This window comes from Acomys russatus, chromosome 3 (genome assembly GCF_903995435.1).
Source record: "Acomys russatus chromosome 3, mAcoRus1.1, whole genome shotgun sequence".
In the NCBI taxonomy this organism is placed as follows: Eukaryota; Metazoa; Chordata; class Mammalia; order Rodentia; family Muridae; genus Acomys; species Acomys russatus.
The window spans coordinates 28,865,325-28,892,839 of NC_067139.1; the positions used below are offsets into that span (position 1 = coordinate 28,865,325).

Genomic DNA, 27,515 nt, shown 5'->3' on the forward strand with positions numbered 1-27,515 from the left:
TGATGGTTCAGGCCCAAAATACTAGCATTTATGAGGCAAAGGCAGACGAATCACCACCAAATTTGAGGCCAGTCTGGTCTACATAGTGCATTAGTAAGCTCCAGGCCAGCCAGAGCTACAGAGCAAACATACATACAAACATACATACATACATAATACTACCCTTAAAAAGTGATCTTATGATCTAACCCCCTTTGTCATTTCTCACGTGCTCTTGTCCAGCCACTCTGAACCACTACAGTTTTCCAACATGCCATATCCTCTTAAAATGAGCTTTGCCCGTGTTGTTTTCTGTGTGACTAGAACCAGAGATTTGCTAGGCCCCTTTAGTTGAAACTACTAGCAAAGTTGCTATTGGTGACCAAAGAGAAGTTAACACACATGAAGGAGCATGTAAATAGAGTTTCTCTCTTTTGCTGCTCTTAGGACCCTGGGATAGCAATATGGAGACACTTAGTTTTAGCTAAGCATGCAGAACTATTGCTATGAGTTCCAGGCCAGCCTGGGCTATGGAGTAAGACCCTGTCTCAGACAACAAACAAGCACAAACACATGGGGGGAGGATCAGGAAAAGGGTAAGCAGGGACTCTTGACTAGTTTACTAGAGGAGGAGATATGTCATGGAGCAGACGCAAGCTGCCCAAATTGAAGATCCCTTGGCCCTTTGTCATGCTAAGCTTTCCAACAACTATTCTAGGCTAACAAGTCTCAGCCCAGCTTGCTAGCACAGAACATAATAGCCCAAGTGGTATACAGAATCGCAATACAATATGTTGTAAGCCACTGCATGTTGGGATCACTTGTTACCCGGTATATGCCAACTGATACACCATAGCTTTGTGGTTGACACTACTCATCCCTCAGGTCTGAGGATGAAGACCTGATCCCAGAAGATGCCGCATTGGTTTGCATCCACAGGATGCTGTAGGTATCACTCTGGTAGTACTTGGGGAGAACTCTACTCATGGTATAAAGAGTTGCTTCTTTTCCCATTTCCACTCCCAGCTTAGAAAGCTCCCTAACTACTGTGGATGCCCATCTTAAGCAAACACTCAGTCAGTATTTGCTAGAATAAGACAGAAGAGTGCAGATCTCTATCTTCAGGCTTTGTCAAGTCTTCAACACCAGAGCATCAGTTTTAGACATTTTTTTCCTATGCTGCTACCTAGATCTGTTAACTGCATCAAATGCATCATCACGTTTCTGTTTCATAGTTCCACTCATACCAATAACTGTCAGGAATCTCCCTATGCTTTATATAGGTAAAGCCATCACATCTCCTAACTATGCCTTTCAGTTTTACTAATTCTAAAAATTCACCTAAAATTCCAAGGGCCCTCAGCTTATACACACAGATAATTCTGACAGATGCTCACACACTTAGGCTCCTGAGGGCTCTCTGGATCTGAGGCTGCAGAGCAGCAGTGCTAGCTGTCTTTGGAAGACAAGGAAATAAAGCAATAAGAGAGTATCTTGTTCATGATCTCAAAGAAAGAAGGAGCGGGAAGGGAACTCCAAATACCCATCCTTGGTCTGATATCCCTCCTGTTAGAAGGGAACCCAAGGCACCCCATCCTTGGTTGCCTAATTCATACACCCACATGGTCTATACTGGGGAGCGGAGAAAGAAGAGGTGACAGGCATAATCTAAGGGGACCCCTGTCTACTATGTGTATACCTATGATGTTGCATACATAACGTGTGAGGTTCATGAGACTCAGGTTGGCTATCACTAATCTCACCCCAAATTTCCCTTTAAAAAAGCAACTGCCAAGGGCAGCCAGATGGCCCCGAAGGTAAAGCTGCTTGCTGCCAAGCTGGATGACCTAAGTTCAATCCCTACAATCTACATGGTAGAAGGAAAGAATAGATGTTCCGCCCCTCCCCCATCTCTTTCTCTCTCTCAGATGTGATTTGCATAAGGAGCTATCATCAAATCTGGATACTGTAGCCTTCTAACTGAAATGTCACTCACATTCACTGTGGTTTTTGATCATGCCAACATGATGGAACCGTCGTTAAGCTAGTGAACCATTAAGGATAAATGAGTACTTATCACAATGTATTCAATTAGGAATTATAGAATCATCTATAAAAACCAACCCTTGTATAGTACAGAAATGCACTTGAAGAGGTATTATTATTCCAAGTACACAAAGTGTCTCCTATCATGTTAATCATTTAGAGTAAAGTTGATCATACTGGGCAGACTGCACACTGTCTGACAAACCTGCTTTACTTGATTTCTTCTTTTCTTATTTGGAAACATGGTGTCATGTAGCTCAGTCTGGCCCCAAGCCAAGAATGACCTTGAACCTCAGATCCTCCTGGTCCCATCTTCTAAGTTCTGGGATCACAGGTCTGCACCACCAGACCCAGTTTAACAGGGTGCTGTGTGCGTGTGTGTATATGTGTGTGTGTGTGTGTGTGTGTGTGTGTGTGTGTGTGTGTGTGCGTGTGTAGCTCTTACATGCTAAAACAGCACTCCACCAACCTTGTTACCTCCCAGCCTACGATCTGATGTCATATGAAACATTTAAACAAACTGTGAAAGTGCCAACCCTATCCCTGGACTTCATTTTTTCACCCAAATCATTTCTCTTAAGTCAAATCTCAGGTCTTATTAAATTATTTATCACTCTTGTGGCTCTTGACAAAGACTCGAGTAGTCACTGAAGGGTGCTAGCCTTGCTAGGTTACACCCTCACCAGTGTTACCATGGTGATCAGAATCACACACACACACACAGACACACACACACACACTCACTTCAACTCACCTGTGGCCATTAAGAGGAATGAACAATACTGAAACTAGAGAAACCCTATATTAATGGAGAGACAGGTAAGATGGGGTTTCCACATCATTTGTACATTTCAAATGCCCCAGGATAACCCTCTCCTCCAGTTTCCTGGGTTCTCCATCTCCCCGCAAAAGCTCACCTTCAGTCTCTCTGTTTGTTAAAAAAAAAAAGGGGGGGGGCTTGACATCTCTAGGGGAGAATGTCAGCTAAACTCCCCAGCCAAAGCTTGCACAGAGAAATGGTTACGGAGCTTCACATGACTAGTCAGTTTTAGAATGAAAACTTGGCAAAGTCTGGGCTGGAGAAGGGGCTCAGCAGTTAGGAGCCCTGGCTGCTCTTCCAGAGGACTAACATGAGTTCAGTGCTCAGCACGCATGTCAGGAGGCTCATAACTACCTCTAACTCCAGGCACTTGCATGTACACACAGGCTGGCAGGCAGGCAGGCAGGCAGACAGACTTTCTCTGTCTCTGTCTCTCTGTCTCTCTGTGTCTCTGTGTCTCTGTGTCTCTGTGTCTCTGTCTCTCTCTGTCTCTCTCTCTCTCTCTCTCTCACACACACACACACACATACACACACTTTTTTTTTAAAGTAAGTAACGTCAAATTAGGCCACAGACTTTTAGGATTTCTATGTTTGTTTGGTTCCAAGTCAGAAAACGGCAGGAATCATTTGATGCCAGTCCATTGTGGTATGATGGGAGGAGGGGAGAACAGGTTGAGCACAACACAAGGTGAGCAGTGTTCTGCTTCAGGGCTGGGCATGGAGGTGAATCACCGGAGCCCAGTATGGATGTTCTCCTTACACTGGGAGCTTTCAGGTCAGACCCGTCAACAGGAAATGGAGGCAAGATGGGTGGTTTTGGTGTTCCCCTTCACTCTTTCTCCATCTCCTGACCTCTGCTTCTTCCCAGCTGGCATTCCCACCTCGGAACACTAGTGTTGATTATCAACAAAACATTAACCCAATTCACACAAAAACTGTAGTATCAGATGTATTGGGATCCCACGCACTGCCTGGCTTGCTACTCTCCATGGGAGGGTATTTATGCCTGACTATGTGGTGTTTGATCTTCAGTAAACGACACTCTCTTGATAAACCTAGTAAGTGACATCCTCCTCCTGGAGCCCAGCCCAGATGAAGGAAATGGAAAATCCTCTCAGTGCCAGGTGACTGCCAGCTCCATTCTGACCACACCCCCCCCCCTCGAGGCTACCCATATCCACTACCACTCCTTCGGTTGTCTTTAGGGAAGTGCCAACCAACAGGTTGCTACGACAACTGGCATCACAGCTGAGGCACATAAATAGATCACCAGGAGAGCTGGGAACATGAACAGCAAACCCCAATGATAGCACTGAGATACCTGTGCCTAACTGCTCTGACCCTTAAAAGAAGCACCAAAAAGGAGGTAGGGGAGGGCTCCCTTCAGACCCAGGAAAATGGCTCTATTCCAAATAATGTGTGCCAGCAGCTAGGCAGTCAGCCACCGACATCAATATATTTCATTTATTAGTCTCCTGAAAGTCAAGCACAAGAGTGACAGCCAGAGGCAGGTAGAAAACCGGAGGTGGCTTCCGAGGAGAAAGTCTGGTTACACAAATAATGGTGGCCTCCTTTTTAAAACAGCACTGCATTCCCACTGCCCTGTTCCTTGAAGAAAAAAGAAAAAGAAAGAAAGAAAGAAAGAAAGAAAGAAAGAAAGAAAGAAAGAAAGAAAAGGCAAAGGAGTCTAGAAAACTAGGGTTGTCATGGTGGAAGGAGAGAAGGAACTTGTGGCCAGCCCTTTGCTCTGTGGGGTGAGTTTCACAATGCTTATAGAGGGAAGAAATTCAGAGGCCCAGTCATGAAGAATGCCTATCATATAGTCCTGGAGTTTAGCTTTGGAAAAACTAGTGTGTGTGTGTGTGTGTGTGTGTGTGTGTGTGTGTGTGTGTATGTATATATTTCACTCCTGTGTAAGCAACAAAGGCTCTAGAAGGGGGGAAAAAAACAGAAATGAAGAGAAATCAAATGGGAACTTTAGAAAATGATTTTAGCAAGATTGTTTTAAGATTGGTAAAGGAAGGTATCCCAATGTTGGTAAAGATGGCAGGCATTCTGACTAAAGTAGTGACATCCCCTAGCTCAGGGACTTGTGCTGTGGGTCTAAGGACCACTTCTGCTGGCATCACCAGCAAATGTACCTGATGGCCAGGCACTCACTCAAGAGTGCAAGAGAGATGGTCTCAGGAGCTTATGCATATATGCTCAAGAAAGAATCAGAATTTACAGGTAAAAGTTGGCTAAGAGCCTAAGGAACATACTCCAAAGAATTTGCCTGAGTTACCAAGACAAATGCTGGAAAGCTGAGCATCTTTGCACTTGCCTGCAATTCCAGAACTTGGCAGGGAGCGATGGGAGGATCAGGAGCTAGTGCTCATCTTTGGTTATCTAACAGTTTGAGGGCAACCTGAGCTATTGGAGACCCTGCATCAAACCAACGAATAAACCAGCAAAAACCCCGAAAGACTGTGAATAAAGATCACTATTCATATGCTGTCCTGTTTCTATTTCAATTTTGGTGGCTGTACTGAAGTAAATTGCTTCAGGAACATAAGCACAAATAGAAAAGAAAAACCACTTTGAAAGACTACCTTGCTTCAAAATAGGCTTCTAAGAATGCAGTTTGCTACCTCACCTAAAGTGGTTCTACACTTCTGCAAACAGAAGCATGTAATACATTCATCCAGATGAAAGAGGATACAATCAATTCTTTCCATAGAAGATTCTTCTCGGTAACAGTCTACTGTACAGTACTGTATGAGATCCCTACTCCCACAAACCTCTAATGGAAATTGCCTGGCTCTGAGGTCCCACATATTCTGACCCAAAAGCACCTGATACAAGACTTAATTCCCAGTGCTCCACTCGTCCCTTTGCCTTCTCAGGGCACACACGTGTATGGCTTGACCTTATTCCCCTGCTGGGAGGTCCAAGTCAGAGGCTCTGAGTAATTCTGCCTAGCATCCCTTTTGGCACACCCTAATGAGTGCCTTGGCCTTATCTATCCCCAGTGGAGCTCCTCTGAGATACCTGGCCCCGCACCCAGGACAGTGACAGAGATGGCTCAGTTCTTCACCCTGGACTGAGAATTTATCCTGCTTCATGACCTTCTTTTAACAAATGCTATTCTAAATGTCAGAAATCACCACAATCAGTTAGGTTGCTACCCATTCCCTACTCCCCAGAATATACATTTGGCAGAAGTTTACAAACTCTTTTCTTTTCACAGCTTCTGGGTGCTCTGTACTCTTTTCTTCTGTCAGACTGCTGGCGGGGGTGGGGGAGGGGCGGTGGGCACTGCATACTGGGGGAAGGTGCTGAGGAGAGCATGTGTGCTGGTGATGGCTAGAGCTAGCCATCCAACTCAGAGTATTGCTGAAGTCTTCTCTCAGAAATAGTAATCCATATAAGGGTCTCAAGAAAGGTCCTTTCTCCAGGTGACAAGCAGAATGGCCCAAAACTTAAAAGGCTGCCAATAGGTGAGGTTTGAGGAAGGTGGGGGAAAAGATTCATGTGAGCAAAAGAGAAAGACAGTAGAAATCCTTAGGTGTCTGTATGGAAAGTGACAGAGCACCCTCACCTTTGTTCTGCAGGCCAACCTGTGACTACAGGGGCTAAACGCATGGAGGGTACTCCCCCCCAACCCAATAAGCTAATAATAAAATCCCCTCTTCTGCCCCCTTACCTATTTCAGAATATTTTGTGACCATCTAGAAATTAGTTTCACAGATGCAAATCTGAATGCACCAACCTGACAGAGACACTAGGAAACCACCTGAGTGCTCTCAGAAGGATGGTCATATGCTGGTCTCTTACTCTGGAGACCAGAATTCACAGCCTGTGTCTCAGAGGCAGAGAGGTGTTGGCTTCAGCCTGTTGCTTCCTAGGCACATTCAAATACTCTAAACAATTATTCAGATAAGGGGTCAGAAAACCACACAAATTTTGCGACACCTGCCATCCTCAAAAGCAGGGCAATATGCTGCCTTCCTAAACTGCCTTCTGGTAGCTTCTCCCCTAACACCACAGAGCAGAAGATGGGTTTGAACCAGACCACCATTTCTATCCTCTAAGTGGTGCACTGGGGGTGAGGCGTGGGGGCGAGGATGGGGATGCTACCCCTGACCTTGCAGTTGGCCAACTTCCAGTGCATAAAAGGGACTGTGAATGCCAATGAAATGACATGACTGTAAGAGATAAAAACATGACCGTCTGTAAGACAGTCACGTGCAGGCTGCTCACGGACCAGAGACCACAAACCACTCAGTTGGAAAGGAGGAGGAAACGCACAGTGTAGAATTTTGCTTTTTAAGTATCAGAAAACCCCCAAGCTCACAGGTAGTTACTCTGTAATATGATGTCCTTAGATGCTTTCCTCACCCATGTTTATATCACACATATCACAGACATTTAGCATCTACTCTCAGGGAAGAGAAACAGAGTGCAGTGGGCTAGGGAGATGGCTCAGTGGATAAGGCTCCACATGTCACCTCAGGGCTGTGCTGAGGGCCTGGACACAGGAGGGTCACTTGGATTTGGTAACTGTCAGCACCTACATTGTCTAGCTTATATTAGCCTGTAATTCCCGCTGTAGAAAATTTGATACACTCTTCTGGCCTCTGAGGATGTTCTCACGTACACATACCTATGCATAATTTGAAAATTTTAAAAATTATTATGCTTCTTCACTTGTGGGTGTGTAGGTATATATTTGGGTATGCACATGTCACGGCAAGAGCGGGGAGATCAGAGGGCAATTGGAAGGAGTTGGTTCTCTCCTTCAATCATGTGGGGCTGGGAGATTGACCACGTGTTAGGATTGTTGAGAGCGCTTTTATCTGCTAAGCCAGTGGTTGGCAACCTTCCTAATGCTGTGATGCTTTAATACAGTTTCTCACACTGTGGTGACCAACCCCCACCCCCACCCCCCTCCACCATAAAATTATTTGCATTGCTGCTTCTCAATGCTGTTATGCATTGTAATGACCTCTGTGCTTTCAGATGATCTTAGAAGACCCCTGGGAAAGGATCCATCAACCCCCCAAAGAGGTTGTGACCCACAGGTTAAGAACAGCTGTACTAAGCCATTTTGATGTCACAAGACTACATTTAGTGTATTAAAACAAAAACATCTGAAAAATTAGATTGTGGCGAATCACTGATATTTAAGGAGTCAGCGAGGGTAACTGAGGATCTGATCTGCTTCATAGCAGAGTGAAATCTTGGCCATGCTAGGCACAGCATACTGGAACTGCAGAGACCATCAAACTCAATGTCTCCTGTTGCCCATCTTGAAATGGGTCACCAGGGGTGCTGGGACCCAGGTTATGCAGCCACCTGCCACATGGAGTGCAAAATGCAGGTCTCCTGACTCCTCACTCAGTTTTCACCAGATTCCCCCGCCTTGTGCAAGGCACGATGCCTTTCCACTCTCTGAGAGGCAGGTGGAGACACCTTCGTGGGTAAAGGCCAACTGTTAGGAAGAATGTGACAGATGGGACAGGTTGCTAATGAGACAGGCAGAGGAGTAAATGCAATGAGTAATGAGTCTGAGGCGTAGTCTGCAGGAGCTGACGAGGCCAGGCCACTCTGCCAATGCTGCCGTGATTATTGCTCACACCTTACAACACCCACACTCAACGCCTGTCTGCATGCAAATACACATTCCCTGCTTGTAATGTCCCTCCATGGCACAGGCCTTAAGGCTCCCAGAACATTGGGACTAGTTCAAAGTAGAAACCGAGGCTTAGAAGAGTAGAGCAAGGTTAGGAGGGGTTGCTGACTCCGTATTCACTAACGTACAGCCTCGCTCTCAGCTCAAGAAAGTTCTCAGCGTGCTCAAAGAGGTCACTGGAATTTCGTATTTTCTTCCTCTCAACTCACTTTGTTTACAGAGGGATTTTCAAGGGCCGTAAAGTTGGCCATGTGGCATCTCCACATTGACCCTTCGGGACCTTTGAGAATCTCATGTAATGCCTGAGGCCTGACATGAGCCCTTCAGAGCAACAGTGTGAAGGGAAAATCCGCCATGTTAAGCACAAAGCAGGCCTCATTTGGTCACAGGAACCATCCTCATTTAAGCTGAAGCTGGGCCTGAAAGGGAATTTCTGTAAGACACACACTTCCCAGGAAAACAGCATCTTAGAAAACATCACTATGCTAACAAGCTACTTGAATGGCAGAAAGAGTGTGCAGTGAAACATCATGACACTTAAACCCAACAGGGCCCCAAATTACTCCATAAGAGTGACAAAATTGTATGTATGTATATATATATGTGTGTGTATATATATATATATATATATATTTTTTTTTTTTTTTTTTTTTGAGGCAGGGTTTCTCTGTGTAGTCTTGGCTGTCCTGGACTCACTTTCTAAGGCAGGCTGGCCTCAAACTCACAGAGATCTGCCTGCCTCTGCCTCCCTGAGTGCTGGGATTACAGGTGTGTCCCACCTCGTCCAGCTATGGTAATACACATGCACACCCCCCACGCTGCCCCCATATGGCATATACAATTCTCCTCCCCTTCTATAAACCCTAAACCAAGGTGTCCACAACTCAATGAATAAGTAGTATATAGCAACTCACAGATTTATAAAATGCCACTTTCTTAGGTGACCTTACTAGTACAACTAAAAATAGAAGTTATAACCTTGGGTGCCAGAGCAAGTCTCATACTTCTAGACCCCACAGGAACACACTCACAGGTGAAACACACTAAAACAGCAGCACCTTCCATGCAATATTTTAAGAGTGAGTGAGAGAGAGAGAGAGAGAGAGAGAGAGAGAGAGAGAGAGAGAGAGAGAGAGAGAGAGAGAGAGAGAATTTCTTAGGTGCAGTTGTTCATGGAGGCCAGTAGAGGGCACTGGATCTCCTGGAGTTGTAGTGTTGTCATATGGGGTTGTGTTTCTCTGATGTGGGTGCTGGGAAATGAACTCTGATCCCCTGAAGACATGTGCTCTTAATCTCTGAGCCATCTCTTCAGTTCTAGGGAATTCTAAATTGAACAAGTTAATTTTGACAATAGTGTTAAAACTACTAGGAAATAGGAATAAATATCTTAATACAAGTGCTTAAAAAGTCATGAGATATTTTTGAAAGTTCTTTTTGACATCAATACCCTTTCTCTCTATATGTGCTGTATGCATCTCAACTTCACAAAATCTTTTAGGCAATCATATAGAGTAAGTGATAAAAGACTGAAAAGTAATTGCAGTCGGGTCGTGAAGAAGTTCGGTGGCCTGTGGGTTAGCTCAGTAGGCAAAGGAGCTGGCTGCCAGTGCAACTCACTTAAGCTCCCTGAAGCCCACACAGAATGAGAACCTACCCTGAAGCTGTCCTCTGACCCTCACGTGCAACCTCTCCCCCAACACACACAATCAATGAGTCTAATTAAAAAAAAAAAAGACTTAAGAAGTTCAAAACATATTAATATGCTACTAAATGTCCAATTACATGTCTGCTACACTCACAAGTCTTAATCGAGGTTGGCTTGTTATATTCTAACATGCAAAGGTATTATTACTTCTTTTCTCAGAGATGTTCACTGGCCATCCAGGACTTACTTTCCTATGTTTATATTCTTTCTGGTCAACACTCTCCTAAATTGTGTGTGTGTGTGTGTGTGTGTGTGTGTGTGTGTGTGTGTGTGTGTGTGTGACAGTCACCACCAAATGGCAGAGCTAGGTAAACCCATGTCAAGTTTCACAGCAAATGCACTCCTAGAAGCTCAGAGTGGCCTACTTCATCAACTACCAGGCACTGAAACTCGTCAAGAGCCTTCAGCTGACATGAAGCACAGTTTACTGAGCTTAATATCACAGACATTCACCCTGATAAAAGCCAGTAAATCAGCCAGTTTTGAATCTGACAAGAATCCTAAATAGTCCTTTTTTCCGTACAGATCCGAGACCTTGAAGGTAAACAAACAAACAAGAAAACTGAAAAACCAACCCCCCCCAAAAAAAACACCAATACCAAACCAACCAACCAAATAACAAAAACTAAATCAACAATAACAACACAACCAACATCAAGACATTCTGGATAGTCAAGAGAAAACCGAAGGCAAATAATAATATTAGTTATGCATGGAAATCCAGGCCTTTAATGCCCATTCTATTCATCATGCCATAAGAACAGTGGCAGACAGCCCCATACACATTTGATACCACCAGCCATGGCAGAAGCAAAGGCTCAGGACCTCTGTATTCCATGTTTAGTCTATAAGCAGACCATCAGCAGTGCTCCACAGCAGCCAGGGGAAAGGCAAGTTCCTGATTAAAAACACAGAACCTCTTCTGAAAACAAGGGATGCACTGGGTGATCACCCAGGGCTCACACTAACAGCCTCTCACACCTGGATCACACTGGTCAATCACCCAGGGCTCACACCAATAGCCCCTCACACCAGGCTCCCACTGGTTCATCACCCAGGGCTCATACTTATAGCCCCTCACATGGCGCTCACAGATCCTTCCAAGGCAAGTCTCTGTGCCAGTTGTTCACTTACAGCATTCACTATGCTCAGCTCCCAGGAAGCCTCCCCAAGACTTCACCATGGAAACTTCTCTCAGTAGCTGGGCCACCCAGGTTCTGGTGTTGTCTTTCTTCCTTTCACAGAGAGATGAGAAATACCTGGCATGGGAACAGTCCAGAAAGAAAAGAAATGGTAAGTGCATTTATCATCCAATCATTTCTTCCAACAACTTGGTCATCTGGGTCAACCAAAGTAGTAATTCACCAAAGACCCTTTTCAAGGACCTGGATTCTTTGTTGTTGTTGTTTGTTTAATTTACTATGTGACATAACCAACCTTTTTGTCTTTTTTCTCCCCCATAAAGTTGATGCCAATTCTAGGAAACCTCAAGCCCAGCCCCAATAGCCACTATTTACTGGGATGTTTGGGGTGTGTCTGTAATCCCAGCGCTGGGGAGGGAGAAGCAGGAGAGCTAAACCATCCTGGATTAAGGGAAACCCTCTGTCAAACAAACAAAACCAAACACAAAACCCAAACCAGCAAACAGAGGGAGGGAGGGAAGGAGAGAGTCAGAGAAACAAACAAAGAAAACTATTTCAACTGTACTGCACTTGCTCAGCAGCCCTGAGTTCCTGGGTTTAATCCCGGCACTTGGAGAACAAACATGATACCAAAATAAGTTACCTGACTCTAGTCTCTGGAAAAGGAAGCACCGGCTACAATCTTTGGCCATTTTTGTACCTCCCAGTGAGACTGGGGAGATGAGTAAGAGCTCTTGCAAAGCACTCGAAGTCCCCCAGAAGACAGAGACTCTGTCAACAGAAGGTGATATTGTTGGTCACAGCTGCTACTGAGCTCAGAGGCAGAGTATAAAATCTAGCTTTGACTGAGCACCAACCACCAGCTCTCCCTGGAGCACTCAAACGTCTACATGAGCCTGTGCTGCTGTGGTGCAAGAGAGAAGAACAGAATCAGAGACTCCTGGAATCTCTGGGAGACATTTTAATAGATGGAAGGGATATGTGGGGCAGGAAGCGAAAGCTGAAAAGTGCGCAAGGCAGGCTACAGAGCCAGGCATGAGTATATGAGTTATATGGGCAACAGCAAAGGGCTCCCTTCAAATGCAGATCCATGGTGTTTCTTGTGCTCAGTGTCTACAGGGCTGTGAAAAATTTTCCACTTGCCTCTCTGTCACTTCTCCCCGCTGACTGTAACGTGCACACACACAAACGTGGCGTAAGGAAGCTCTTCCTGAGAAAACAACTTGATCCAGCTGGCTGGTTGCTTTAGTGCAAAAACTTGCTCATCGCCCAGTAGAAAATTCTCCACACCTGGATTTCTTGCTTTTCCCGTTCTTTCTGGCAGACCCACAGAAACAATCACTTCAGGTCGCTATTATTAACTTTAACTTCTGCACCATGAGGTGCAGAATGAGCAGACAGCAGTGGCTTTGGGGGAGATGGAAGCCTAGGATTGCCGGCTCCTGTCAGGGTTTCCTCTCGGAGTCACGAGCACAAGTTGAACATAGGTGGGAGCTGTAGTCTTAGCATCGTGGATGTGGAAAGAGTGATTTCCAAGCCAGAGAACAAAAGTGGCTTTCTCAAATAACAATAAAAATAGTGATGAAGATGAAGATGATAGAAGAAGAAAAGAATAAAGTTATATTAAATCTTAGATTTGGAATTGATGACACTGACTTGCAGAACTCAAAAAATAAATTTTTTAGAAGAGAGACAAAATTAGTTCAGAAGGGAGGAAGGAGGTGTCTGCTCTCTTGTAATTAATCACAGCTTTTATAGTGGATCTGGCTTACTGAGTGCTTTCTTATTAATTAGTGCATTCAGAGGACAGATATTCACTTAATACAACTACACTCAACCAGGGCCAGAACAGTGAACGAAAGAGGCAAGGAGCCTGCCCTCTGCACACCAAGAGGGACAGAGCATTAGGGAATTGTACCAACGTGTTTTTAAACCGTATAAGATTTGAAACCCAGACAAGCATCATGAGGGGACAATGGGCACCATGATTGAGAATTTGGGGCCCAGGAGACTTGCAGAGGAGTAAAATATAGAATTTAGTATAAGCAAGGCTAGAGGCGTAGCTCAGCGGCAGAGCCCTGGCCTAGAAACAGGCCTCAGGATTCAGCCAAAGGAAACAGGCTGAGCATCGGTGAGCCTGATGGGAGAGCTGTGTGACTAATCTCTGTTACGGTTTAGATGGAGTCCTTTGGGTCTCTCCTTGGTGAAGGAATAAGTAATAACTATCCTCAGTGACTTCAAATGAGACCGTTCTTCCCTGACTACTACAGCCCTTGAGTAACAGGCACTGGTCATCACTGCCAGGAAGACACATCCCATGTAGGCACTGTACTTGATGTGACAGGAAAGGAGGTCCTTGCTCCCTAAAGTTACCAAAGAGCACCCCATCTTAGTAGTGAACTAAAAAGCTGTCTTCTCACAGGCAGGTCACAGCTGAAGAAGGTCCATCTGGAGGGCTAGAGCCTGCATGTTGACATATGCCTGCAGCCCTAGAACTGGGGAGGCCGACGGTAGGAGGATCATGAGTTCCAGGCCAGGCTGAGTTATGTAGTAAACGTTAAAATTGCAGACCAGCCTGGGGCCTATAAAGTGAGACCCTGTCACAGAAACAAAACCAAATCCAAACGAAACAACAAAGATACAAAACATATAAAAGGGCCCGGATTAGTTGTTACATGCAAATTTCTGGGCATGGGGGTGGGGGAATGACAAAAATCAAAACCCAAAACTTAGCACTTTGCTTTAGGATTCAAATTTATGGCTTCCCCTTGATCTCTCTCTCCTCTCTCTCTCTCTCTCTCTCTCTCTCTCTCTCTCTCTCTCTCTCTCTCTCTCTCTCTCTCTCTCTCATGTGTAATTTAAAAAAATCACCTCTCCTGTACTTAAACAACACTTATGCCTAACTTCAACAGTGCCTATCACTTTCCTCCTGATTTGTAAGTTGGAACTCTGTTTTACCTTCCCCATTGAGGGGAGCACGTACAGGAGCCAGCAACGGCAAAGCTGCATTTCTCTCCACTATTTTCTTGCTCCCTATCATTCCAGATCTGGCTTGACTTAATTTTTCCATTAAGGGAAAAAAAAAAATATCAGTATTTTGTATTCTCCAAATTGATGCTATCCCAGGCAAGTGCGCTCATGTTCTATGAATGGAGTCAGTCTGAAATCCTGTCTGAAACAAACATGGCTGGCTGAGCCCTAAGTCTCTTCTCATTTAAGACAGCCAGGAAAAATTTGTGACTTCCCCCCACTACTAATTTGCCACAAAAACAAAAATACTGATAATATTCTACCTGCACATCTTGGAGTACACCTCATGCTGAAGTTATGACAAGCCTTAGCAAACCCAGAAGGGAGAGAGAATACGAAATGCAAGATTCCTTGCAGCCTAGTTGCTTAGTGTCTTGCCATCAGTCCGGGGGACGTATGCCAGGTTGGCAATCTCATCCTCCATCCACAGGACAAAGGGACATCATGCCAGCTTCTCCTTCTCTTGGGTGCCCAAAGCACTTACGGTCTCTACTGAACATTTTGACCCAAGATCATTTTCAAGTCAGCACTCTGCTATAGTGTCTTTATCCTCCATAGGATTTATTGAAGTCTTGAAGGCTCAGAAGCTCTCTAAGCTTCTCGATGAGTGAGACCTTGCTGTGGCCTTCTTATGCAAGCTCCTAATAGCATCTAGTGGGAGGAGCTTGAATGGAAAAGAAATGATCCAAGGCCCAAGCTTGATCTAGAATTTAACCGTTACCTGCCAAAGACTTACTCCTCGGTAGCTATAGTTTAATCCCCATCTCTGCAGAGAGTGCTCCCCGACCCTCACTTCTTTATGTGCAGGTAAACTGTAATGTGTGTGTGTGTGTGTGTGTGTGTGTGTGTGTGTGTGTGTGTGTGTGTGTGTGTGTAAGCCAGAGGATAACTTTCAGGTGTCATTTTTAATAGGGTTTCTCACTGGCCTGGAACTCAGCAAGTAGGCTAGCCTGGACGGCCATATGGCCCTGGTGATAGATGTGTCTCAGACTGACTCCCCATTGCGAGGATTACAAGCTTGGCTTTTCCCCCCTTTGATATAGGGTCTCACTGTGTGGCCCTGACTGACCTGGGACTTGCTATGTAGACAGCGTGGGTCCTGAATTCACAGAGACTTCAACCTGCTCTCCCTCCTCAGTGCTGGGATTAAAAATGTGCACCACGTGCCTGGCCTATTCAGGGTTTTCGTTTGTTTGCTTTTATAATGGACTCTGGAGGTTGAACATCAGTCCTCATCCTTGCAAGGCTTGTATTTTATAGAATTCCCCAGCCCTTTTACCTTTCTCTGCCATTCAAGGACTTAGAGTTCCAACACTTCTCACCTGATGCACGTGCCCTACAGAACTGAGAACACTTATACTTGACCTTCTCTTTCCTGGTTCTTGAATCCTTTTTTTTTTTTTTAAATCCTTGGTGACCTCTGAATGGCTGCTATCTCCCTCTCAACTGTTACACACTCACTCCACCTTGATGCCAGCAGGAGCTTAGACCCCCAGTTCTCACAGCATTTCCAAAGCCTCTGTTGCTGTGTGGGGTAGCCATGGAGCTTTCTGAGGGGATGGATCTCAAACTGAAACCCATACCATACTAGGGAAGCCATCCCTAGAATTGCTGACTGGGAAAGCATGGGTGTGAGCCAGTGAATCGGTAGTCTCTGGGAGTCCCCAGGTGAGAATGGCACTGCTGTTCTGGGGCTCACACTCTGAGAACCGCTCCTCTAAAGTGGCACACTTCCCGACACAGGCACATGGAAGTGCATGATGCCTACTCACTCAAAGATGGTTTTAGTGGAAGGAGTGATAACATGGTACAAGGAGACGCCAAATGATCAAAACAAAACAGAAACAAACAAACCCCACACAGTTAAACAGTTACATAACATCTACTTGAGCTCTTAGTCCGTTCTCCTGATATCTCCAGAGCTTACTGAGGTCAACTCTGCTCTTTATTGCCCTTTCTCTCTTTTTGGACTACAAATACTTTCCCCCAGCCTGTAGGCATTTTTCCCGTTATATTTCCTGAAAAACATCTACAGTATCCCAGACAGTTGTCTGATTTACCGAGGACCGGGTTAAAATGTAGTGCAAACCTCATGTCAGCTTTTCAATGCCTACAACTTAAAGCCTGGGAGTCTGATTTCCACCATGATTTTTGAAAACTGTCTTTGCTCTTTTAAAGGTTGTCATGGTACCTGACTCCCAAATGCAGTGACCTTTCCCCCAAGTCTTCATCCTAACAAAGTTCCCGTCCTGCTGTCCAGTTCAGTTCACTAGGGCTTCCTTCAATTTTCTTTTTGTTGTCTGACAGACTAGCATCTCCCTCCTATCCCTAACCTCTACTCCTTCCTACCTCTCCCATATATCTGCTCCCCATCTTCCACACCAGGTCAGATTCATCCTCAGAGCTTTTGGTTATAGTGTGACGCACATGACTCTCTGCTGGTCCCCACAATTAGCCTGCCTCAGATGTACCTCACGTATCTCCCCTTACCAATTCCATGGAATATTTTTCCAGATCTGGATGCTGTGAAGGTATTTTACATCTAATTCAGACCCCCAACCTACTAACCTTAAAATAGAGGCATTATACATGCATGGTTGGGTAGGCCTTTCAAAGGGACAGGGCTCAACAGGTAAAGGAATGTGTTCTGAGGGGGCAAGCCATATGGTATGAAATGAAGGAGACCCCAGGAAGTCTTAGAATGGCACCCATCGCACAGCCAGCAATGACATAGGGGCCCAGGCTTAACACTCCCAAGGAAGTAATGTCTACAAACAAACCATGTGAGCTTCAGAAAGGCGCTGAGCCCCAGGTGGAAAGTACCTCAGGCAACACTGAGATTTCAGTCTTGAGAAAATGGGAACTGCAGAACTAAAAAGACATGGATGAGTAATAGGCAGAAACTGGTGCCTACAAAATAGGTCTTAAAAGTCACTATCCTTTAGCCAATTGTTTGCAGTAGGAGAGAGTAATGCATGTGTTCCAATAAATTTTGATTTTGCACGAGTCACTTTGAAGTGTTTTTGCTGTGTGTGTGTGTGTGTGTGTGTGTGTGTGTGTGTGTGTGTGTGTTTTAAATGAGGCAGTGTCTTAAGAAGCCTAGCCTGGACTTGAATTCCTGACCTTCCCCTGCTTCTACCCTTCAAATGCTGGGATCACAGGAATGCGCCACCACACGGTGAACACATCAGCTTTTATTTTTCTACTTCAACCTAGATAGACCAATACTTCTTTCTCTCAGACAGCATCACACTGGAGTTTTGTTTTGCTTCTTTAAAGACAGCTTCTTGCTATGTAGCACTGATGGCCTGGTCCTCATTACATAGCCGAGTCTGGCCTGGAACTCACAGTAATCCTTCTGTCTCAGCTGCGTGAGTGTTAGGAGTAAAGGCACTTTACTCCACTTCCTGGAGTTTCAAACGTTGTTACTGTTCCTTTTAAGCTTATTTTCCTCTGCTGAAATTCATTCTTATCCTGAGCTATATATCCCAACCCCCCATGCCTTCATGGAAACCATGACCAAAGCAACTCTTAATGAAAGATAGCATTTAATTGGGGGATTGCTTATAGTTTCCATTAGTCCATTATCACAGCATGGAGCACAGTGGCATGCAGTTAGGTGCAGGAGCAGTAGTGGAGAGCTACATCTTGATCCATGGGGGTGGAGGGGAGAGAGAAAGGGAGAAGGAGAGGGAGAGGGAGAGGGAGAGGGAGAGGGAGAGAGAGGGGGAGAGGGAGAGGGAGAGGGAGAGAGAGAGGGAGAGGGAGAGGGAGAGAGAGAGAGAGAGAGAGAGAGAGAGAGAAGAGAGAGAGAGAGAGAGAGAGAGACTGGGTCTGGTGAAGACTTTTGAAACTTCAAAGCCCACCCTCAGTGACACACTTCCTCCAAAGCCAAACCTCCTAATTCTTAAACTCTTTTCAAATAGTACCTGTTCCTGGTGACTAAGCATTCAAACATATGATCCTGTGGGGACCATTTTTATTGAAACCACCACACCTAGCTATAAGCTCATTTCTCTTCCCATAATGCTTTCCATGTATTCCATTTGATTTATAACCCCATGTGCTGGCATTTCTCCCAAGCTACTGGACATGTACGGTGCCAATCAATTTTGCTTCAAAACTTTTCATGTATCCTCCAAACCAGTTTCTAATTCATGCCAATGGCTCTGTTATCTTCTCTTTTTCCCCACGGTCTATTGGCGGTCAATTCCTAAGTAACTGTGCCCACTCTATTCCCATAGCCACCATGCTAGCCTGGACTCCCCTACTCATTTCACATTGCTCTGCAGGCCTTCTATATTCTCTAGGCCAAATGAGTTACCCTCATGTTTTCAAACTACCTGAAGTGACCGTTAGGCAACGTAGCTTCTCCCTATCACGGGCCACGTCCTCATTGGTCTCTATACCTTCTGGAAATCTCCCAAAACCCCTTTATTTGAAGGGCACAGTTTAAGACGTATTCCTACACTGGGGCCCAGTCTGCCCTCAAAAATTCATAGCACAGCAATCCTCCTGTCTCAGTCTCCTGACATTAGGATCCCAGCTATGAGGCACCAAGATCAGGCCAAATTCTTTATCTGATGTTCAAAGACTTTAAACTGATTTCTTTTGCATGAGTACAAGAGTACACAGGTGCCTTCGAACTTGTGTACTTGTGGAGGTCAGAGGAGAACTCTCAGGTGTCACTTCTCCTTCTACCAGGTGGGTCCCAGGAATGGAACTCAGAGCATCAGGCTTGCTGGCAAGGGCCTTTACTAGCTGATCTACCCTACCTAGTGTGGTTAGGGCTTTTCTTAAGTTGCCTTGTCCAATTTTGTTACCTACTTCTTGGCTCAGGTGTTTTTGTTTGTTTGCTTGTTTTGTTCGCCTGGTGGTGGTGCTAGAGACAGGCTCCAGAGGCTTGCACATGCTAGATAAGGTTCTGCTGCTGAGCAATAGCGACTGTCCAGATCACATGCTCTGGGTCAGCCACAAGGAGCTACTGACTTCCTCTCTGAGAGTCCACCGCTGCTCCAAACACCAGAATGCAAGACATTCCTTTCTCCCAAGCCAAGCCCCAGCCTTTCCCAAGCATCCCTTAATCCTCCTATGCTATGACTTCTCTATCAGAAGTTCTACGATTTCACACATGAACTCCTGCAGATTTAATTCCTTTTGCTCAGAGGTAGGCGTCACTTTATTCCTTCTCCTTAAAAAGTTGACACTTTCCTATATAGACTGTGGTAACTCCCATGAACAAGAGTCTGCTCCTGTCTGCTTTTCATATGCCTCCAAATGCCTTTTTAAAAAAAAAAAAAAAAGAAAAGAAATTTTATATTTGTGTCTGTTTGTGGGTTAGGTGGACATGAGTACAATTGCTTATGCAGACCAGAAGAGAGTAACAGGTCTAGGTCTCCCAACGCTGAGCTATCTGAGTTTAGTGCTAGGAACTTACAGTAGCCATAGGGTTATTGTGTAGTTTAAATTCTGATTTCCTGTCTAAATGTTGTGTAAACTCTGTTACCCAATTGCCCTCCCCCATTATGTCAATAAAGCAGCTCACAGCCAATTGATGAGCAGGGGAGAGAACAGGGCGGGACTTCCTGCCAGCCAGGGGAAGAGGAGTTCAGAGAAGCAAGGGATTCAGCAACAAGGAGAGGTCCAAAGAAGATCAGGAGGAAGGAGCTGGAGCCGTGGTAAGCTACAAAGTGCAAGGATAGCTGAGATGTTTGCTGGAAGTGAGACAAAATAACACAGAGGGCTAAGAACAGACTTAACCTGCTCAGATTGTGTCGGGAAGCCTTGTATTATAAAAGAGTATCTCTTATGTGTATGTTGCCTGGGTTAAGAAATAAGTTAAGAGAAACAAACACAGTTTTATAAAAATTTCAACAAATGATCCACAGTCCTCTATAAGAGAAGTGCACACTCTTTACTGCTGAGCCATCTCACAGGCCTATGGGAGGCTTTGGTAATGACACCTGTAATGTCATCACTCAGGAAACTGAGGCAGGCAGATAACTGAGAGTTCCAGGCCAGCCTGGTCTACATAGCAAGTACCAGGATAGCCACAGAGATATAGCAAGACCCTGTTTTAAAAATAAAAAAATAAAATATACACATACAAATAAAAGAGAAATTCCTTTTGACTAACTGTTGGCATGTATGGTATTTTACTTTTGCGTCATTGCATCCTCGAATCTCCTTCCTTTGTGGTAGTCTAATGAGAGCTCTCTCTCTCTCTCTCTCTCTCTCTCTCTCTCTCTCTCTCTCTCTCTCTCTCTCTCTCTGTGACTTGGAGAAAAACAATTACATAAGCCAGCAAGGAAACTGCTCAGACAATGAATACGATGTTTCATAAGAGTCTCTCATTCTAATAAGGGGCTAAAGCTGACTTCTGAGGAAGAAGTAGCCAGGGTTGCCGGGGGATGGAAGTGATGTGAAACAGTACAGAGAGGCAGGCCTGGGGCTGCAGCGGCTCACAAAGGCAGGCAAGAACACTGGGAAGGGAGGGCCCAGATGAATTGGTTAAGGACAGTTTTATTTACTTGTTTTACTTTTAAAGTTTTGGGTCTCAGATAGCTCAAGTAGGCCTATAACTTGCTATGTAGCCCAGGGTGATTTTGAACTCTTGATCTTCTTGTCTCTACTTCTGAGTATTATAGGATGTATGGGCATGAGCCATCAGAGTTGGCTTTATGCACCAGTATGGTGGGTGTTAGTGTAGCACTCCCAGCCCCTTAAACCTCTCTCTAACCATTCTAGGTAGCTGCCTCCTTGCTTCATTATTGTAGCTTTCTGATGCAATAAAAAGTAAAGTGTCGCAAGACAAAGACAGCATTCAGAACCGCTTGCCCTTTGGAAGAAAATGATTCTGGCTTCAAAACAGATTTCAATGAGCTTAGGCGTGAACCTCAGGTAACAGGAATGCTACTTGGCACCACGCCTCAGGATTACCTGTTGAAACACCAAAGGCAAGAAGACTTTGATGTGGGTTCTTAGGTGCCAGGTAAAGTACTAAGTGATGTAATTATCCTTTCTATGAATGTGGACCTGAAACCCTGACACCATATTTGGACCAAATACTCATTGTGGAGAGGACTGGGGAGAGCATGGGGGAGGGGCTCTGAGTTAAGTACACACAACTCACAGACCAGCTTGAGCCCATTACAAATCACCATGGGAGTAAAAATGCCGCGTTCTACTCAGTGTAGCATTTTAGAGGGAAATCTTTACTGCTGTTTTCTGAGTCAAGGACCCTGACAAGATACATCTGCAATTTGTCTTCAGAGTGAAGAAGTCCAGTTAAAACACCTGATAACCCAGGCTCACTAAAAGTCCCGAGGAATTTCTATACACAATGATCATCCTATAGGTGGTCCTCTAAAGTGGAGCACGATGGTGCCGTTCTCAATTGTAGGGTCACTTAGGAAGTGCGGCCAGGAATGCAGGGCCATAGACTACATACTAGATTTGAGAGCAGCCTAAGCTATATACGACCCTGTCTAAAATTTAAAAAAAAAAAAAAAAAAACTAAAGAAACAAAATAATTAAACATAAGGATTTGTAACCTTTTAAAAGGAGCGGCATCTGCTCACCACCAGGTGTTTATAGAACATGTTCTCAAGCATTACCCCTGTTTGTGTCACAGAAGTGACTAATGGGGGTCTCCCTCCTCCTTCATCTTCCACGCTTAAGAGTTTATCCTAGTATCAAGGCTCAGGGGATTCTCTGGCTCACAACGCTTCCCATATCAAGAAAGGAGACACACTCTCTCTCCCTAATTGTTTTGTCGAATGAGCTCTCAAAAGTTCATTTTTGTTACCTTTTTCAGGCAAAATAAGAGGCCTTTTACAAAAATTCTATTGCTAAAACAATGGAATTCTCCCGGGAATGGCTTCTTTATGGAAACGAAATGACAGCTCCTTTTATGCAGCCAGGCAGAAAGTGTGCACGTAGAAAAGACATTCCAAGCACTCAAGTGTGTGTGGGAGGACAGAAGATGCTATTTTTAATTCCGGTTGCAGCATTTCTCTCCTGCGGGTCTTTCAGCATAATCATAATCATAATAAGACTGATCTAAAAAGAAAAAAAAAGAAAAGATTTCCATTCCTGCTGACCCCAGCAGAAAAAGAGAAAGAGAGAGAGAGAGAGAGAGAGAGAGAGAGAGAGAGAGAGAGAGAGAGAGAGAGAGAGAGATTGAAGAGGATAATTAACACTGTTTCCTTCTGCTCTGAGTTGGGGCTGTGGGCTCAGAGACGCACCTTCAAGACGGCAAGACAGAGACTCCAGAGTTCAAAGCATTAAAGTCCCGATTAGTAGCCACCTAAAGCTTTTCCACGTCCATCTGCACTCTGCACTTGTGACTTTCCCATGAGGGGAGTTTGCAGGAGTCTCTCGGGTCTGCTGGGAAGTCATGTATAGGTGCCTAAGAGTTAACATTTGGTGATATGGGTGAGCTAGCCTGGTGGAAAGGCCACACGGGACACCCAGCATCTAATTTCAACAACCAGCCAGCGTGAGGCACCCCGGTTCACAAACACGGAGTGCTCTAAGTGGCTGGTAGAAAGTGGAGTGATGAATGGGAGGACTCCAAGACCAGTGTGGGTGGCAAATCTGACTGTAGAGGAGAAAGAACAGTGAAGGAAGACGGAGAGTTACAAAAGATGGCTGTCAGGACAAAGGCCTTCCAGCTAAGCGACTGCACGTGGCTCACAAGTGCATGCTAGCAACATTAATGGAGGAGTAAGGGGTTTCATTTCTTAATGGAAGTGTGATTAATATTGACTGTTAAGTTGACAGTGCTTGGAATCACCCAGGAAACAAGCCTCTAGGTGTGCCCGTGAAGGCTTATCTGTCTCACAGAAGCCCCCCCCCCCAGCAAGGCTGTGAAGGCTAACATAGAATATGTTAATTAAAGTGGGAGGGAAGACCCAGCCTGAATGTGGACAACAGCGCGTGATCCCATGGGCTGGGGGGCTCAAGACAGACCACAAAGGATACCCTGAGCTGAGCACCAATGTTCACCTTTCTCTACTTCCTGATGGTGAACACACTGTGGCCGGCTGCCTCCAGCTCCTGCCACCAAGATGTCCCCACTGTGAGGCAACGATCACCACTGTCTAATTTCCAAAGACCTTTGCCCTGCCCCATGAAGGCCCCAAGCCCATGAAGTAGTCATTCTTCATTCCCGCTCTTCTCAGACACTGGCAGTGCTGAAGCTGCTCTCTTGTTTACAGAGAAGCCAGTTGGAGACGTTACACATAAATACAACCATGCAGTGCCGTGCTTGGCCTTGATTGTCACCTTCGTGAGATCTGGAACCAACAAAGAGGCACAGCCCTGGGTGAGTCTGTGACGGTAAAGACTTTCAGGAAAGAGAACTTGAGAATGCACAATGCATCCTGAGACTGTCTGGCACCTCCCAACAGGTGGCCCAGACAGAAAGAGGCCAAGGCAAAAGTGGGGTTGCCTGCTTCTTGCTGGGTGAGTGTGTCTGTTGCTGCCGCCATCCGACTCCAGCTTCTCCTAGCCTCCGGCATTGACTGAAGACCAGAGATGGCCCAGGAATCTGCCGGCCTTCATTACCAGATTGGGGCTAATGAGACATTCATCTTTGTTGACTGGACAGCTCCCAGTTTTGCATCTCATCAATATGCAAATGGACCTTGTTGGACTCAACTCTTCCCTGTAGGCCAATCTAGTGAATGCCCTTTCAGAAGATATACACATTCTATTGGTTGTTTCCCTGAAAACCCCTGTCTAATAGACGTGCTATGTGGTCAATGGTGACTGGAAGTGTGTGTGTGTGTGTGTGTGTGTGTGTGTGTGTGTGTGTGTGTGTGTGTGTGTGTGTGTGTGTGTGTGTAAACTGCCCCATGACTGGCATCTTTATCTTGGAAAGTGTTTTCAAGGCTCATCTATACTGCATTATATAACAGTATTTCACTTTGTTTTGGGCTGAATAATATTTTATTTTATGGCTATACCACATTTTAGCATTTTCCATCAGTGGTAGACACTTATGTCAGTTCTCCTTTAGATAGCCATGCATAGTGCAGTTATAAACTTTCAAATACACTCTTTTTGGTCACCTATTTTCACTTCTTTAAAGCCATAAAACTTGGGAGTGGATCTCCTGGGTCACACACTAATGATACATTTAGCTATTTGAGGAAGTTCAAAACTGTCACCCACACTGGCTATGTGATATCGAATTTATTATCAAGGCTAAAGGTTTGGGGAGACGGGGTATGTTAACTCAGTTCATAGAGTGCTTGCTTAGCATGTGCAAGGCCCCAGGTTCAACCTCCAGCATCATGTAAATTGAGTATAGCAGCACATGCCTGTAATCAGCACTACACAGGCAGAGGTAGGAGCACCAGAAGTTCAAGACCATCTTCAGCTACTTTGCAAGTTCAAAGCCAAGCTGAACCGCATGAGACAACTCAAAAAAAAAAAAAAAAAAAAAAAAAAAAAAAGGCTAAAGATTTCAACTGGTGTACACGATTGCTTCTTACTGTCACCACCCTAATGAATGTGAACTGTGGTTTTTCGATTTGCACTTTCCCAAATGTTAATGATACCTAGTGGCTTTTCATGTACTTCCAGACCAACTGTGTATCCACTTCAGAAAACCATCTATTAGTGCTTTCGTCCATTTTTACACTGTGTTACTTTTTGATTAATTCCTGAGTTGTCGCCTTCGGAGCTTTCCATGTATTCTACAAACTTGACTTTTTCTAAGCACATGCTTCGTATGTGTGTTCTTCCCATATGTGGTTGTCTTTTGACTATCTCCTTTGAACTTATATAGGTTTTTCCATTTTTACTTTTGTTTCTTGTACGAAGCATCCTAAAAATCTAATGCCAAATCTATGCTCATAAATAACCTCCCTCCTTCCTTCTTAGGGTCTTTACATTCTGAGCTCTTTTAAATTATTGATCTACTTTTGACTTTTTGTATATGGCACAAAGTATATGGCTCCTTTTCCATGTATACATCACATGTCTTTTCCAAGTGTCTCAGCTCCATTTGTTGAGAAGATGTGAGAGCAATTTTGAGCAGAGAGTGATTGTAGTCCTGGGTCTTGAGAAAAACCTTTGTATGTGTTGTATATGCAAGTATATACACACTTATATAAATATAGACATGTTTATATACACAAATACACATATACATTTATAGCAAATCATCTTTAGTTGACTCCTGTTTGGATGTAGAGTGACTTTCTTTAGCATATGGTGAATATATAAATGTTATTTTTATCATCTCACACTTTAAAGCTCTAGTCCATTTTTCAGAACCATGAGCTTTTAGAGCAGCCAAGCACACTTGGGTGGTCTGTTTGCGTGGACCAGTTTCCAAAACCAACAAGTGGTTTGAACTTGCTTTGTTTCCTGGTCTCCAAGTTCTCTTGCTTCTGTGCTTGCCTCCAGTGAACTCCTGTGCTCTCCCTACCTTCAGAGGTCCTTAGACTTGCATGCTCTTTCCCATTCATAGCAACTCATAAAACTGGTTCTTGAGAGAAAGCCCAATGATCACATTCATTCAAAATCATGTATGAAAAAGAGAAATAAAATAAAATTTGCCCCTTGCTCTCTTCATGTCTGATCTCCACTCTCGTTTTTCCTCCATGTCCCCTCTCTACCCTGTTCCCTCTCTTAAACTGCTTCCACTGTCTATTCTATTTCTGCTTCTGAGTGAGATTTAAGCATCCTCCCTTACTTATCTTCTTTGGGTCTGTGGATTGTAGTATGTTTATCCTGTACTATATGGCTAAATCTGCTTGTAAGTGAGTACATGCCATGCTTGTCTTCTTGGGTCTGGTTACCTCACTCAGGATGAACATTTCTACTTCTATATATTTGCCTGTAAATTTCAAGATGCCTTTGTTTTTAATAGCTGAGTAGTATGCCATCGTGTAAATGTACCGCAGTTTGTTTGTTTGTTTCTTTCTTTTCCTTTTTCCTTTTTGGTTTTTTGAGACAGGGTTTTTCTGTGTAGCCTTGCCTGTCCTAGACTTCATTTGTAAATCAGGTTGGCCTTGAACTCAGGGCAATCCATCTGTCTCTGACTCCTGAGGGCTGGGATTAAGGCGTGTGCCACGATGACACCCCCCCCCCCATACCAGTTTCTTCTTTATCCATTCTTCAGCTGAGGGACATTTGGGTTATTTTCAGTTTCTGACTATTACAAATAAAGGTACTATGAACATTGTTGAGCAAATGTCCCTATTATATGGTAAGGCATCTTTCGGGTATATGCCCAGGAGTGGCATAACTAGGTCTTGATGTGGAGATATTCCCAGTTTTCTGAGAAACTGCTAGATTGATTTCCAAAGTGGTTGTATAAGTTTGCACTACCACCAGCAAGAGAGAAAAGAAACCATGGGTGGGGGCATCACTGTGACCAGCTAGAGACAGGGTAGGTTCCCGGGAGGATATGGTGGTTATTCTAGCTGAGACTCCTAGTAGCAGGGGTCATGAAGAGGCTACCCTCTAACTACACAGGACTCCTAGTGGAAGGAGAGGAATAGCAACCCACCCACAAAACCTTCAACCCAAATTTACCCTGCCTACAAGATGTGCAGGGATAAATATAGAGCAGAGATGGAGGGAATGTCTAACCAATACCTGGCCCAACCTGAGGCCCACCTCATGGGAGAGAGCCAACCTCTGACACTATTAATTATACTCTGCTATGTTTGAAGACAGGAGCCTAGCATAGCTATCCTCTGAGAGGCTTCACCCAGCAGTGGATTGAAACAGATGCCAAGATTCATAGCCAAACGCTGAGCAGAGTGCAGAGAGATTTTTGGAAGCAGGGGGGTGGAGGGAGGATAGAAGGGAGGGGACAGGAACTCCACAAGAAGAGGACAGCTCATTCTTCACAGTTGTGTGGAGGGTGGGGACTGCCTCTGACATGAACTCTGGTGCCCCTAACTTGATCATTTCGCTTTGGTGGGGAGGTACACAGAGAAAGGGGAAGCAGGCTATTTTGATGAGACCTGATAGGCTGTGGTTCATATGGTGGGGGAGGAGGTCCCCTTCTGTCAGAGGTCTAGGGGAGGAGATTAGGGCAAAAGAGGGAGGGAGGGTATGAACAGGAAGATACAAGTGGGGGGAATAATAA

At 44.8% G+C, this 27,515-nt stretch overlaps 1 protein-coding gene across 1 annotated transcript in view; it reads right to left on the bottom strand.

Annotated features, from left to right (window-relative positions):
* Positions 1-27,515, bottom strand: part of Atxn1 (ataxin 1) — a 178,057-nt gene that overhangs the window by 128,037 nt on the left and 22,505 nt on the right. Inside the window, 1 exon segment of the mRNA XM_051170752.1 lies at positions 11,361-11,485. The gene's annotated coding sequence lies outside the window, so the exon portion shown is untranslated.